Below are 11,092 nucleotides of genomic sequence, written 5' to 3'. Positions count from 1 at the left end.
ACCTGCACATCTTTGGGCTGTGGGAGGAAACCAAAGCATCCGGAGTACCCCATGGAGAGAATGTGCAAACTCGACACAAACAGACACCCAAGGGAGGAATCAAAGCCAGGTCCCTGACACTGTGAGGCAGCAGTGCTACCCACTGAGCCACAATGCCATCCCCAGGGGAATCTCAGCAGGTTTTCAGCCATTGTGACTGTCCTGTCTCTTTCAGGGAATTCACCCCGATATCCTGCATATCCTCAACATTCTGTATTTTTCTGACACAAGGTACCACCAAACCAACACAGACCTGGGGGTTCTCCAGAGATGAGAAATTGACTTGACCTTGATTGAAGATCAGCCGTGAAGATGAGGGTTAAAAGTCGGACACCCCAGATGGGACTTGAACCCACAATCCCTGGCTTAGGAGGCCAGTGCCTTATCCATTCGGCCACCGGGGCCACATGTGTGTCGTTAAAATGGCAGCTTTTAAGTTTTGTTTTGCAAGAACACACTGACTGTGGCTCAGCCAGCACAGAGTCAGTGCCCTGGACTGAGGGGATTCTCAATCTCCTGGTTATGTATGTTTTTCTCTTTACCCCCGCACTGCTGCCTAACTGTGGTAGTGCTTATATTTTCCCCAGCCCCCATGTTGTGTGTGTGCAGGTGTGAGACACAGTGAAAGACAACAGATGGACAAATCTTTATTCAATTCCCACCACCAGGAAGAAAGGAAACACCCGAGTGTCCAGTGACAAGCATCAAAGGGCAATGCTGTGTGACCAAACAGTGAGGGGGAGGGCACTCTCTGAACAGCTCAAGGATGTTGGTAGACACTGCGTGCTCCTTCTCCAGGGACACCCGGGCTCGAACGTAACCATGGAAGAGGGTCAGGCAATCGGTCCGAACAACCAGTTTGGCCAGGCCCAGGAGCAGACCCACGAGGAGATCCTCTGACCAACCCTCCCCCCTCGGCACTGGGTGCCCAATGATGGGGAGTGTGGGGGCTGAAGTCCAACCAGAAACGGAGGAGAAGGTTTCCCAGAAAGCTAAAAAGGGAGTGCAAGCGCCCTGTTCCATGCACTCCACAGCACCACAGAACAAGCAGTTGGGCTGGGAGTCCGTGAACCACCACAATCTGCGGACTGCCGCGTGCAATACCCTCCACCCCAGATCCCCGTGAGAAAGGGGGAGGACTCCCATGTAGAGAGCCCTTCACTGGGGAAGGTCCCCACCGCCCGGTGGTAAATGGGCACGCCAGGGTGTGTCCGGGAGGTGGATGAGGGTGTGCAGCAGCAGTCTGTACAGTGCCCTGTGTGATACACCCCTGAAAGGGACAAAACTAAACTCGGGAGACAGCTCAGGTTGTGGGGCACAGTCTCCCGCAGGAAGTACAGGACCCTGGGGCCAATGTGAAATTCCGTCCGGGGAGGAGTGAGTGCAGACGGGATCCCACCGCACACCTGAGCATCCTCCAACTGGGGCACTACGTGGGGTCTGAGCACCGTCGTTTTAAGGCGTCGGATGGTGGTGGCCACGTACCGGACGTCTACCGCTGCCCTGCTCGCTATATCCTGCGGCAGCGTCCAGCCCAGGCCCCCACCATCCAGCACGTCCCCGACCCTGGTCACCCTCACAGTCACGGCCCTCCCTTCCGACAGTCACTCGAACCCACGAGTACGGAGGTGCGGATTCCTGAGCAACGTCTCCCTGACGACAGCCGTTACTCCAGCCGGAGGGTAGGCGTGACGCGATTCGACCATGTTCCAGACCGTGAGCAGGTCCTGGTAAAAGACAGGCAGTGTCCTGAGAGTGACCTCCAAACCATCACGGTCCCTGAACAGGAGCTGAGTCTCGTAGTTGAGGTTACGCACCTGGTGGAAAAAATACGTCGCCAGGGCACCCCGCCCAGGGGGAGGCTCAATGTAAAGGTATCGCTGCAAGGTCTGAAGGTGGAACGTCGCTACCTGGGTGTGAACGCACACCAGCGACTGACCGCCCCCCTCAATATGGAGACTCAGGACCTGCGCAGTGACCCAGTGCATCTTTTTGTCCCAGAAGAAGTGAACCAACATTCTCTGGATGTCAGCGACAAAACCAGGTGGAGGGACCAAAGTGACCAGCCGGTACCACAGCATGGCAGGCACCAGCTGGTTTATGACCAACACTCGACTCCTGTGAGAAAGCACTCGGAGCAGTCCTGTCCAGAGGCCTGGGCGAGCCGAGACTTTGGCCTCCAGCTCCTGCCAGTTCCCCGGCCAGGATTCCTCAGCCAGGCTGAGGTAGACCCCCAGGTCGAGGAGATGGTGGTACTCCAGCTGAACCCCCGTAACTCCACCGGCAGAGACTCCACCCGTCACGGACTGACCAGTTGTCTGGAATATTAGGCCCAGTTGATCCTGGTGGAAGAGGCCGCTGAGTACACGGCCTGGCACTCACACATCCTCCCCAGGTCAGCAGGGTCGGTGAAAGGGAGGAGCACGTGGTCAGCGTAGGCCGAGATGACCACCCCCGTGCCCGCACCATGCAGAACCAGCCCCGACAATCTCCTCCACAAGAGGAACAGGAAAGGCTCCACGCACAGGGAATCCAGCTGGCTGGACAGGGGGCAGCCTTGGCGTACTCCTCTCCCAAAGTGAAGGGGCACTGTCATGGAGCCATTAACTTTAAAACTCATTGCACCTGCCTCCACTTGGTCCACATCCACACAAGCATTTCCTGTCATGTACCTGTCCAAATGTCTTTCTCATACAATCCATACAGTGTGGAAACAGGCCATTTGGCCCAACAAGTCCACCCAGACTCACTCCCCTACATGTCCTCATGACAAATGTACCCAACCTTCACACGGTGGCATGGTGGTTAGCACTGCTGCCTCACAGCGCCAGACACCCGTGTTCAATTCCCACCTCAGGCGACTGTCTGTGTGAAGTTTGCACATTCTCCCCGTGTCTGCGTGGGTTTCCTCCGGGTGCTCCGGTTTCCTCCCACAGTCCAAAGAGGTGCAGGTCAGGTGAATTGGCCAATCTAAATTCCCTGTAGTGTTAGGTAAGGGGTAAATGTAGGGGTATGGGTGGGTTGCCCTTCGGCGGGGCGGTGTGGACTTGTTGGGCCGAAAGGGCCTGTTTCCACACTGTAAGTAATCTAATCCCTGAACAGTCTGGCCAATTTTGCATGGCTAATTTACTTGTGGGAGGAAACTGGAGCACCTGGAGGAAACCCACACAGACACGGGGAGTAAGTGCAAAATCCACACAAACTGTCACCAGAGGCTGAAATTGAACCTCGGTCCCTGGTGCTGTGAGACAGCAGTGCTAACCACGGAGCCAACTTGGAAACTCTACACAAACAGACACCCAAGGGAGGAATCAAAGCCAGGTCCCTGATGCTGTGAGGCAGCAGTGCTACCCACTGAGCCACCATGCCATCCCCAGGAGAATCTCAGCAGGTTTTCAGCCATTGTGACTGTGCTGTCTCTTTCAGACGATTCACCCCCCCATCCTGCAGATCCCCGAAAATCTTGAGCAAGAACATGTTGGGCACCACTTCCGATCAGCTGAAAGCAGACAAGGGGGATTTCTCCAAAGTCAATTAGAAATAACATTGACAGGAAACAAGCCATAAATAATCAGACATCCCAGATGAGACTTGAACTCAAAAACCCCTGGTTTAGGAGATCAGTGCCTTATCCATTAGGCCACTGGGGATACACCCATCGAGGTTAAATGGCAACCTTTAAATACTGAACCCTGCCCTGTCATATTGTTTTTTTCTGAGTTTTCTACTCTTTCTGATTGTTTTTAACCCCTTCCATTTCATGCTAAATTGTCGGCTGCTTGATAAATTGACCTTGCCTCCCACTTGGACCCAAACGGACATTTGAGAAATCACAGCGGGTCAGACAGCGTCCGAGGAGCAGGAGAGTCGACATTTCGAGCATAGGCCTAAAGAGCTTATACTCGAAACATTGACTCCCCTGCTCCTCGGATGCCACCTGACCAGCTGTACTTTTCCAGCACCACACAGTTTGACTCTGATCTCTTACATCTGCAGTGCTCACTTTCTCCCAGTCGAGAAATCAACTCAACTCCAACTTTGCAGACCCACAGTTTGAGGTAAATGGAGCAGAAGGAAAAGGGCTCAATGTTATTGTGTGCAGCACTTTCAAGATATTTGCAGTTAGTGGGGAAGGAGGAAGTGGAGATGTTGCAAAAAGCTGCATTGAGGACAAATCAACAGAATCATAGCGGGCATTCAGCCCATTGTGGCTGTGCTGTCTCTTTCAGACAATTCACCCCAAGATCTCCCAAATCCCGGAATTACCTTGTGCAAGTTTCTATGTCACATCATTTGCCATAATCGCAACGTAGGCACAGTGATTTTTAACAGAGTACTGAAAAATTCAGTCAGCATGGATTGAGATGAAGTTGACATGGCATAAAAATCAGCAACAAAGCCCAGGCTTAAAACCCAAGCCCCCCAGATGGGACTTGAACCCACAATTACCAGTTTCGGGAAGCCAGTGCCTTGACCATTCAGGCCCTAGGGCTCCCACCTTGGATTCTGTGTGGAAAGTGTTGACCCCAAACAAGTGCTACAGCTGAACATGTTCCAAGAACGAGGATTATATGTTGAGGGACACACTAAAGTATGGAGCAGCTGCTGTCAAGGTGTAACAGTTAAAGAACACTGTCTAAGGCCTTTCTGACCAGTTATGACATCGTTCCTTCATTTCTCAGACCCTCTTGGTGCCTCAGAATGAAGAGAAATCATTTCCTGCCTCAGTAGAAAGATCTGCCTGAACTTGTGAGACCGCCCTTTGTGGAAGAGAGCCAGCCCTATATTGGGACAGGAAGGAGATTCCAATGGCCAAACGTGGATTGTTCCAGTTAATATCCTTTCTCAGATGGATAGAGGTATGGAGAGAGTAAAAATTGTGGGAATTTGGGAAATGCTGACAATCTGTTTTAATATGTTGTGAATAAAATCAAGTTGATCCGCAAACCAAATTTTGTCCCCCTTTGTCTTCATCACCAACAAGAATACTGAAGGAAAGTTGAGTTTAATTCCATTGTGTTGCTAATGTTCATCTGGTTGATCATTGGAAATTAAAAGCCATGTGACACAACAGGCAGAGTCAATCTTTAGCTGTTTAGAAGTTCAGCAGAGAGAAACAGACTTACTTTGTGATATAATAGGTAATTCCTGTCCCATTGATCTATTAACTGCAGGGAACTTTCAGATACGTGGTATCTTTAGAGCAATTAAATATCCTCCCAAGATATATGCTTTCACTCTCAACTGAAGATGTTCTAACTTCAATGGCTAAGAGTATTAACCAATAAATCAATGCCAAGCCAGTTGAAGTATTACACTTGGCACATCATCATCGCTGTAATTGCAGAATGCAGCATAACCTATTCCGTCTTCTAACATACTGACAGCCAACTTTTCAGAAGTCTCCTTACACGACTCTGAAAACAAATTAAAAGAAACCAATTAAACCAAATAAGCACAAATTAAAATGTCCCAGTCATTTAAAAAGGCTCTGTAACAAAAGTCAAAATCTCCCAAGAAAGCTTACACTTACAGAGTCACAGAGTTGGACAGATCCTTCGCTCCAACCCGTCCATGCCAACCAGATATCCGAAAGTTATCTAGTCCCACAAACCAGCATTTGGTCCATATCCCTCTGAAGCCTTCTTATTCATGTCCCCATCCAGCTGCCTTTTAAATGTTACAGAGTCTTAGAGTTGTACAGCACGGAAACAGACCCTTTGGTCCAACTCGTCTGTGCCGACCAGATATCCTGAATTAATCTAGTCCGACTTGCCAGCATTTGGCCCATATCCCTCTAAACCCACCCTGTTCATATAGCCCCATCCAGATGCCTTTTAAATGTTTTGGAGGAGCCGGGGTTAGACTGGGGTGGACAAAGTTAAAAATCACACAACACCAGGCTATAGTCCAGCGGGTTTATTTGGAAGCACTAGCTTTCGAAGCGATGCTCCTTCACTGGGTGGTTGTCTTCACCTGATGAAGGAGCAGCGCTCTGAAAGCTAGTGCTTCCAAATAAACCTGTGGGATTATAACCTGGTGTTGTGTGACTTTTAACTTCTAAATGTTGTTATTGTACAAGCCTCCACCACTTCCTCTTGCAGTATGTTCCATATAAGCACCACCCTCTGCATGAAAAGGTTGCCCCTTAGGTTCCTTTTAAATTTTTATTCCTCTCACCTTAAACCTTTTCCCCTCTGTTTTTGTACTCCCCCACCCTGGGGAAAAGACTGAAGCTATTCACCCTATCCATGTCCCTCATGATTTTATAAACCTCTATAAGGCCACCCTTCAGCCTCCGACACTCCAGTGAAAATAGCCTCAGTCTATTCATCCTCCCCCGAGAGCACAAACCCTGTAACCCTTGCAGCACCCTTGTAAATCTTTTCTGAATGCTTGCAAGTTTTGCAACATCTTTCTATAGCAGGGAAACTAGAATTGAACGCAGTATTCCAAAAGGTGGCCTAACCAATATCCTGTACAGCCACAACCCAACATCCCAATTCCTATACTCAATGCTCTGACTCATAAAGGCAAGTGGATCAAATCCCTTCTTCACTGTGATATCTACCTGCAACTCCTTCTCTTCCTAATCTGTGTGTATGTGAGTTACAATAATCTTTTTGCATTCTGATATGAATAGATTCACTCTTTTGTTAATTCAACATATCCAGGTTTAATTGGCTACTTTTAAACACCAATTCAATTGGTTTGGGAGGAAGACATCCACAAGAAAGGGTCCCTTTTTAAATTAACCTGTTAGTGACCAACCAAGGATCCAGGTAAATGAAGAAAGGAAACCATTTCATCCCTGCTCACCTGGGAGCTTAACAATTTGGGGTATCTGTCTGGAACTGTAATAACGTGGGGAACAATTCTCACACCAGCCTCTCTTTGTAAGTGCTCCATGTATTTACGAAACAATGCCCTTCACCAGCACATCTCAGTGATATATTTAACATTCCATTCACATTAATCACTGCAAGGGCATGGTCTACATTAAGAATATAAACAGTAACTGGTGAAACACTCAGGTTCGGAAGCATCGGCTGAAAAAAACAAAATGAATATTGCAAATTGATAATTGTGTTTCTCTCCACAGATGCTGCCTGACCTGCATTTCAATATTTCCTGATTTTATTGCAGATTTCCAGCACTTTTGGTATTTAACTTGTGTATAATTTTTTTACGTAAGGAGAATGGAGACTTGAAAACATTGAATGGGACTTTTGCTCATTAACCTCTTGGGAATTGTCTGCTGTTGAATGATTTGATTCAGACTTTAGACAAGGTGCAATCATGACAAAGTCTGTGGGATTGTACTTATTATATATCAAGGAACAGCTCATCAAATAAGGCAATCCTCTGAAACATATGAATTCTCACCTCAAGTTTGGGGAGAAAGGTATAAAGGATCAGTATTAGATGGGGTGAGATCTGATCAACTTCAGAAAAACTTTGATCTTAAAACTACAATTCTACAGTGAAAGTGAAATATTGCGAAGTGTATGGTTAATTGTCGATGATATTTGTTCCTCCTTATTTAATTTCTATAAGTATCTGTAGAGTAATTTATAAACATATATTTAAGAACCATTGTCATGCATTATTTTGGTAATTTTATAATTTGCCATTACTTTCTCTTCACCTTATTCAAGGAGAGTGTTTATGACAGTGAGTGATACCACACAGTATTTCAATTGCACTGAATTGGTTTTGAAAGATAACTCAATAAATGCAGGTTGATGCTGTCGATCGTTCCTGTTGATAGATTTCGTTGACCTGTTCAGACGTGTTATGATGTTAAGTCTTAGGCAAAAAGAGGAAGAAGTTACAAGTAAGGTTCAAGAAACTGAAGACAGACAGAGCCCTGAAGATTACAGGAATGAACTCAAACTAGGAAATAGAGAATTTGAAGGGACCGTGCGATGTTTATGGAAAACAGGATTAAGGAACCTCCAAGGCATTTTACAGAGGGATAACAAGCAACAGGTCACCAGGGAAAGGGTACGTCTTCTCAGAGCAAAGGAGGGAATTTACACAGGGAGCCGGAGGAAATGGGTGAGGTTCTTAATGAATAAACTGCATTGGTATTTCCAAAGGATTCTGGGTAGTCCAAGATGGAGGACGGGAAAAAGTTGTGACTGTAAGAGCTGCCCCATTTTTGAGGCATTTTAGGTGTTGGGGGTGATTTCCTCAAATTCCAGGAGCAGCAATTACTGTTTTATTATGCAACTTTGCAGAAAAAAAACTCAAAACAACGGCACTTTTAAAAGGAAGAAAATCAGACAAAGAAAGTGAGTACATGGTCAGGGGGGCGGGAGGGAAGAAACCTACACTGCTCACTGATATGGATAGGAAGGGTCGAGTGGGATATGGGCCCAGTGTGGGCGAATGGGACGGGATTAGATTAGGATATGGGGTCGGCATGGACGGGTTGGAGCGAAGGGTCTGTTTCCATGCTGTACATCTCTATGGCTCTATGACATGGTGGATGGTGAGTCTTGTATATTGATATTCTAGAGTTTTTCAATATTAAAAAGGAGGTGTTGGGTGTTTTGAAAAGCATTAAGTTAGACAAGTCCCCAAGACCTGATGGAATCTATCATAGAATCCTGAGAGAGGCAGGTGTGGAAATTGCTACAGATTTGTACAAAATATCTGTATCCTTTATAGTCACAGGAGAATTCCCAGAGGACTGGAGAATACCCAATGTTGTCTCTTTCTTTAAGAATGGCAACAAGAATAATTCAGGAAATTAAAGGCCAGATTGGCTTCCTGTTATTCATTGCTTGGACATCACTGTCTGTGCCTGGATGGTACCCTCTGGAAGTCACTCTGTAAAGATCTCCACCCCTCTACCATGGGGTCTCAGGATCTCAAGGTGTTCCTCTCTTTGGCCAAGGTTTCGGTCCATGTGTAATGGTTTCCTGAATGTGGTTCCTGTGAATTGCCTTGTGCCATGAAAAGGGATCACTCCATGCAGGCTGTAGTTGGGTTGAAGTGTTATGGAGAGCAGGCAGGAAAGTGGAGTTGAGGCCGAGATGAGATCAGCCATGATCGTGTGGAATGACAAAGCAGGCTCGAGGAGCTGAATTGCCGAATTTTTAAGATCTCTCTGCTTGGCCACTTTTCGTTGTTGCCTGTCCCAAAGTCCACCTTGGAGGATGGTTACCTGAAGGATCGAGGTTGAAAGTCCCTAATCGTTGAAGTGATCTCCGACTGGGAGGGAACACCTCTGTTTGGTGATTGTTACGCGGTGCCCATTCATCTGTTGCCGTAGCCTCTGCTCGGTCTCGCCAATGTACCATGCATTGGGCATCCTTCCCTGCAGCGTATGAGATAGACAACGTTGGCTGAGTCACGTGAGTACCTGCCGCGTACATAGTGGGACATGTCCCCGTGTGTAATGGCGGTATCCATGGTGACACTCTGACACGTTTTACAGTGTCTGCTGTGACAGGGTTGTTTGGTGTTGTCCTGAAGGCCGGGCAGTTTGCTGTGAACAATGGTCTGTTTAAGGTTTGGTGGCTGTTTAAAGGTGAGAAGTGGAGGGGTGGGGAAGGTCTTGGCGAGGTGCTCATCCTCATCGATAATGTGTTGCAGGCTGTGGAGAATGTGACGTAGTTTCTCATCTCCTGGTAAGTACTGGACAATGAAGGGTACCCTGTTGGTTACAGCTCGTGTCTGTCTCCTGAGGAGGTCATTGCAGTTTCTCCCTGGGGCATGTCAGAACTGGGGATTGATGAGTTAAGCATCGTATCACATTCTTATCAGGGCATCCTTGTGTACTTCCAAGTGCCCCTCACATTCCCCCTCACCTGAACAGATCCTGTGTAAGTGTACGGCTTGTACAGAGGGGACGGCTGTTTTAATATGTTGAGGGTGGGTTTGTGGTTGAGTGAGGTGCTGTGGTGTCCATCCTTGATGGACATGCATGTGTCCAAGAATGAGACAGATACTAAACAGTAGTCCATGGTGAGTTTGATGGTGGGATGAAACTCGTGAAATGTTGGTGAACATAAACGTTGGGAGAGTGCAGCATTGTTCTGACATGAACACAACCGAGGTTGAGGGGATCAATTCTCCTGACATGGCCCCAGAAGCACGTGTTGTCCCAATGACCTAACAGCTCCATCTCTGATCTTCTAAGCTACTGCCTGTGGTTTACATCCCTTCTGGGGATACTTTCAATTTAAACATTCTCTCCAATTAAAACCCTCTCACTGCATTATCTCCATTCAAATTCAGTTAATCTCTGACCTGCTGTCTATAAAAATCTGCATGGCTGCTTTGAGATCTTCGAACTCTACAACCATTGAGCTTGCTTGACCTCTATACTGTTCTGTTGGCATTTAACAGGAAAAAATGCAGGTGTAATAAAGTTATTCCTCACTGAATAATTTATATTTAAATTCGATGAGTTGGACCAAGATAACAATGACCCTAAAGGTGGAAGATTCATTGAAAATATTTGGTTTGCAAGTAATGATAGACACAGTGAAAAGTTTTGTCTTGTGAGCAATACAGGCAGCTCACAGAGTTAAGTAGCATAGATAAGTAAATAATAGGGAAACAGCAGCAGGAACAAAAACACAGGTACATGCGAATACGAAGAGTCTGTGAGACCGTTCAGTATTCTAATAACAGTAAGGTAGAAACTGTTTCAAAACCGGTTGGTGCGTGTGTTCAGGCTTCTGTACCTTCTCCCCGATGGTAGAGGTTGTAGAAAAACATTGCCAGGGTGAGATGGATCTTTGAGAATGCTGGGGACCTTTCCTTGACAGTGGGCCTGGGAGATGGATTCTATAGATGGGAGGTTGGCCTTTGTGATTGTCTGGGCCGAGTTCACCACTCTCTGTAACCATCTCCGATCTTGAATGGTATAGTTGCCAAACCAGGTAGTGATACATCCAGACAGAATGCTGTCGATGGTGCACCTATAAACGTTGGCAGGGGTATTCTCTGTCAGTAATATCCGATGTTCTGGAGGGATCAGTGTTGAAGGGTTGGTTTGTTGATGAGAGTGTGATGAGAGCTGGCTTCCAAAAAC

At 47.1% G+C, this 11,092-nt stretch overlaps 1 non-coding gene across 1 annotated transcript; it reads right to left on the bottom strand.

Annotated features, from left to right (window-relative positions):
• Nucleotides 1-370: 370 nt before the first annotated feature.
• On the bottom strand, nt 371-443 carry trnar-ccu (transfer RNA arginine (anticodon CCU)). The gene has a single exon. It is a non-coding gene; the product is annotated as a tRNA-Arg (tRNA).
• Nucleotides 444-11,092: the final 10,649 nt, after the last annotated feature.

This window comes from Chiloscyllium punctatum, chromosome 18, assembly GCF_047496795.1.
Source record: "Chiloscyllium punctatum isolate Juve2018m chromosome 18, sChiPun1.3, whole genome shotgun sequence".
NCBI classification, from domain to species: domain Eukaryota; kingdom Metazoa; phylum Chordata; class Chondrichthyes; order Orectolobiformes; family Hemiscylliidae; genus Chiloscyllium; species Chiloscyllium punctatum.
Note: the sequence above shows the minus strand (reverse complement) of the source record. Positions and strands in the feature narration are given on the sequence as shown.